This window comes from Cryptotermes secundus, unplaced genomic scaffold (genome assembly GCF_002891405.2).
Source record: "Cryptotermes secundus unplaced genomic scaffold, Csec_1.0 scaffold1358, whole genome shotgun sequence".
In the NCBI taxonomy this organism is placed as follows: domain Eukaryota; kingdom Metazoa; phylum Arthropoda; class Insecta; order Blattodea; family Kalotermitidae; genus Cryptotermes; species Cryptotermes secundus.
Genome location: NW_019740671.1, coordinates 4,234 through 9,603, shown reverse-complemented (window position 1 = coordinate 9,603; position 5,370 = coordinate 4,234). Strand labels below are relative to the sequence as shown.

General features: G+C 39.1%; 1 long non-coding RNA gene across 1 annotated transcript in view; it reads left to right on the top strand.

Moving 5' to 3' along the window:
* The first annotated feature begins 6 nt into the window (after positions 1 to 6).
* LOC111872589 overlaps positions 7 to 5,370 on the top strand; it is a 9,297-nt gene continuing 3,933 nt past the window's right edge. Inside the window, exons 1-2 of the long non-coding RNA XR_002844249.2 lie at positions 7 to 372; positions 4,314 to 4,392. This is a non-coding gene — a long non-coding RNA (uncharacterized LOC111872589). The remainder of the gene's footprint in view (positions 373 to 4,313; positions 4,393 to 5,370) is intronic.

Below are 5,370 nucleotides of genomic sequence, written 5' to 3'. Positions count from 1 at the left end.
TTAAATAAGCTTAGAACTATTTCTTTTTGACACTTACTGCTTTGTATTTTTTGATAAAATTGTCTCTTGTATTATTTAGCCTTAACTAAGCAGACTGGTAATTTTCCATACCACCTAGGACTAGGCTTTGAAATAAGATGGCTGATGGAAGCATTGTTTTATTGTTTGCAGATATTGGCAAGGGAACATGTTCACAGCAGTCCATGCCCTCAGTCGATGAATGATGTCAGCTCTGCGACCTTGATGGATGGCCAGCTATTGGCACCTGAATTAGAAATTACCAGCACGCTGAGGGACAGTCCTGAAGTTGCCAGCCTGATAGGTTTTGTTCAGTTGGAGCTCCGAAATTGGGATTTAATGGATAAATTAAGTGTAATAGATACATGTTTCAGACTACAGAATGCTTGTTTATTTGTGTTTAATAATAGATTAAAATGAATAAATAATGTGTCTTTAGCTGTGGCAGTTATTCAGGCAAAGGCCTTGTAGCTCATGGCTAGAATGTTTGCATGTATGTATCTTAGAAAAATTAACCACTGAAAGTCTGCAACGTTTAGAAACATCAGTATATTTCTTGCGCACAAAATCAGGATCACCATTTACTAACTTTAAAATAGGAGAAGAGGCATAGTCTTTTATTTGTGTACATGTAATTTATCATGAACACTGTATGAATATAAGAACATTTTTAAAGTATACCAGAAGATCAAAGAAAAGTGGGTATAGTTGAGAATGAAACGCCGAAATGTGTAGATAATGGTTTCTGAGAGCTGAAAGTGAAGTGATGGAGGCTAAACATAAATTACCGAGAACGGGCATCTCACATGAAGTATTCGAAGGTTTGTCACGTCACGGAAGCATTGGAAGCTGCTATCTATATACCTGTGTTTGGCAATTGTAGCACAGTGGCTACACTCATGCGTTACGTGTCTTTCTTAGGAGAATTTGTAACACTGTAGTCAGTAATTAGTATCAGGAAATATCCGGTTCACACGCGATATGAAATTTTGTCACAAAGTGGAACAATTTTAGCGAGATAAAAGACACCCAGTGATGGCGGTATACAGCTGAATCCTGTAGTGTGGAAGAAGGGTGACTATGTAATATGTTGCATTTAAGACGGCAATGCACGTTAAATAAATGATAAATTAATTCAGTGGGATGCTAAAATTACTATATATATTACATACTTCAAAGGGAAGTACTAAGAAGACCGATGAAAATCAATCGCAACACTCGAATCGATAGCTGCGCTAGTACCACCTTATTTGCCAATGGACACCAATGATCAACGACGTTGATTTTAAAAAATCTTTTCCCAGCCGGGAAATTGAATAAATAAACTGAAATAAATAAAAGTGTGTGTTATCAGATGTACGGGAAAATACGTATAGAAAAATAAATAGAAGTGTATATTATCAGAGCTACACAAACTAATGTTCACAACCAGTGGGGATCGAATGAGTTAACCTAGATGTAGAGTTCTTGACTAGTAGAATATAGTGAAAGGGGAAATATACAGCCATGACATGATCGCATGAAGGGCAACTTAAACACCAAAGTTGAAGGCAGTATGTATGTCTGAAACGTTAGTATGCTCCTAAGAGACCAAGAAGCATGATTCCTCAAACTTCATTGTTGATGCCGGTGGCATTAAATTTCCCCGAGGTATAGATATCCCGTAAGATGAAAGAATTGTAGCCCTACCACAGATCTGTGCCACGATAAAGTGTGCTCAAAACTTTGATTAGTTAATGCAGAAGCCACTATAGGTAGCAGCCAGGCTGACTAAAATTTCTCAATTCACTGTTGGATAATGTTCCCTGAACTTTGGGCTTTTAGTTACCTGATTACTTCACAACGCTAAACAGCAGTTGTTCTTCTCCATCATTACATTTAGTGGTAATAGTATCAGAGGGATCACAGCTCTCAATTCCCAAGACCTTTATCCTACACCCACAAGCACAAGATTTCTGATTCGAATAAGTTGAACCAACTGGCTATCCAATTAAAACCAGGGCATTGTACCGATCTGCTTCGCAATTGGGTGATCAATCAGCCAATGAACGCGACTACCATGTAGCAAAACTATATGAAATATACTACTGTAATTTCGTTTTGTTCTATAAATATGTATCATGAGGTGTGGTTTTGGCATCCAAGACCATCCGTGAGCAGCGAAGTTCCTAGCTGTGTTTTGTCATGACCAATGAAGGACATACTCATATTTACTTCAAACCAAATCAGAACAAAGTTTTATGAGATCTGGAATTTGGCACTGAGAATTGAGAAAATCACAAAACCGAAGGTTCTTTGCCATGTTGACAAGAGCCCTCCACTGGTCCCTATCCTGGTCCAGATCAATCTGATCAATACCATCCCAACCTATCTCTGTAAGATCCATTTCAATATTATCCACCCACCTATGCCTTGGCTTTCCCAGTGGCTTCTTTCCTTCTGGCTTTCCCACCAATTTCCTATATGCATTCCTCATCTCCCCCATTCGTGCTACATGCCCTGCCCAGCTCATCCTCCTTGATCTTATATCAATAGCTGAATATATAGGTTGCAGTAGTGCTCAAGTGACTCAGAGCGGCTACTTGTCCAATCATAGAGATACCACGTCATAGCACCTAGTGTCAAATTTGTGGCACAATTAGTTTTGTTTGAATGAAGCCTGATAGTAGTAGTAAGAAGAGGAAGGCAGTTTTATTAGAAGTTTTCACGATTTAAGACGCGTGAGAGAAAAGAGGGATATATATTACATGCTTTGTCTTGCATTGATGTATTAGGATGTGATTTTGTGTGCATGCCTTCTTATGTTTGAAGCCACGTGTGCAATCAGTCTGTAGAGCATGTATAAAATGTATCGGTGTTGACATTTATGTGGAGGATGAACAACAAATAATTTCAGATTTCATAATTGCTAGGGTAGTAAATATCAGTTCGACCTACTTTTCGGAAATACACTTCAGGTGTTGGGCCCTAAAATTTATAAATGTCCTGATACACATTACTGTTGCCATCCCAGGCCCACAAATATATCGCCAGTTGATCATTCAGTTGCTCCTGCCAGGAATCGAATCTTGACTGTGAAGTCTGTAGCCAGTAGCTGACCCAACCCCTACTGTTGGAAATTATACACGGAAATTGATCGCTACATTCTGTAATCATTATTTGTATCTCTGTTAGTCTCACGATGGAAAATGAGTATTTCAAGTTGTGACCAGCCAGTTCTTCTCAAGGCTATACAGTGTGCGTTCAACTAGTGTAGGTGACATAAGGAAGCTTCGTTTTCATTTGTTGTGTAATGCGGTAAACCCCTTTACACTTAGAAAAACCAGTATATGTTGACATTGTAACATGTAATCCATCTACATATATGTGTAACCGACTGATCAGGTTATGACTTTAAGATAAATGAAAGTACAGTTACAACCGACCATATTTGCACACTGATGTGATGGAATATGTCCATCTTGCTCAAAGCCCAAATCGAGACTGCTTAGTGTCACAGACATTAAGTCAAAGCATCCCTCTTTGTTGCTTTGAAAAGAAAGGTTTCAAATTTACGGCTTGTAATTGGCTATGGCCAATGAGGTGCACATAATTGTTGACTGCATAAGCAGCAATCCCTTTAGAATTGGGGCACTTTCCTCTTTACTGTTCATGGTGCATACTGGGCTGGTTAAGGATCTGCCTCCTCGCTCCTCAGAGATCCGAAGAAAACCAGGAGCTTCCTCGTAGTGTGGGTGAAAGCTTTAAGTGGGCAAAAGGAAAGGAGAAGGATATACAATTCCTTAGAAATCAGAAGCTCAGGGGTGAAAATGTCTTTACAGAGAAGATCCAAAGTGAAGCAGATGACTAGATTCAGTCTCCATTAGCTTAGGGAAACAAATGTGGGTATGATTCCTGGACTTTTACAGCTACACTGTTCCTTTCACAGTAGTAACCTAGTTTGGCACAGGCCACCAACCCGAAGGCGATAGATACTTTATCAGAGATTTACTTACGGTGACCTCATTCAATTGTCATATCTCATGGGAGCTGCCTTGTTATTGCATGGACTAAACAGAAGTGCTTTATAAACGTTAGGCTAGGCTAGGTAGAGGGAAATGGAGGAAGAAGAAAATACCAGGCTGTGGGTAATGCCTAGTGATGTAAGTGACCCATCTGTGGACCTCTGTACATTGGTGATACAGTGTAATGTGGTTTTATTCAAACAAAATGGAAGTTTGTGCTAAATCACAGTTCAGGTCTAGCAGTATTAAGTGAGTGTGTTAATTAAGCATTGTTTCCTTTTCAAATTAAAGCATAATGCAGCCGCTTGTATGAGGACAGGGGAGTCATGTTATTGACTGTGAAGGCAGAGAGTCTGTTGGGCAGATCAGAGTAAGTGAATTACTTTGCTTTTACTTTTAACTGGATCAGTGGTTGATGTGCTTTCCTCGAAGTACAGTTTTGAACACTCAATTTCACAGAGTATTATATGTGATGTTAGGCATTTATGATTTCTCAGGTTCTGTTGGGTTTGTTTGGATGGAGTTGGTAGGGGATCACTTTTGGTGCATTTAGAGTGAGGAGTTGCAGAATTCTCCTGTCAGCTTTGCCATTCGTGTTCATTCACATGTAAACCTGTGAAGAGATGAGCAGATTTTCATAAAAGTAATGTTGGGGAGTTTTACTAAAATTTGTGAGGTAAACTGCTTTATATTTGTATTAATTAATGGTTATAGTTGACTGAACTGGTCGAATTGAGCCAGTTTGATCCAAGCAGAAAGACTGACTTCTTTTTTTGTGGTTTCCTTGGTTCCTGGGATACTACCATAAATTGGTGTATGACCACTTCCTTGTACATGCTCTCCAGTTCATTACTTGCTTCCATCCAGTGATATAGCGCTGTGTGGTCAAAGTTATTTACATCATTAATAGATAAACTGCAAGGATGGACTACGACAGAATTTTGGAGGAAAGCGTTTTACGTACCTACCAAAAGTGTGCGTTCGTGTCTGAGGTTCTTTTGATGGATTTCTACAGTTCATGTAGGCAGATGATGCCTTTAGGCTCATAATTATACAGTGTGATCATGGGAGAAGATCTTGCGAATCATCCACTGCTGAGGTAGAAAAGCCACACACTTACCTGATCAAGTTGACACACAGTTATTTAGTTTTCTAACAATACCATAAAAGCAAGAGTGTGTATATAGTGAAAGTCCTTTTTTATTTTATCCAAATAAATCATTGAACAGCTGCTGTGAAGTAAGCAATGCAGTTATATGCTAAACCACTCATAAATCCTGGGCCTCACGTTACTGTAGCTACTGCATTTGACCTGTACAATAAGCAGAGATTCACTTGATCTTGTTAT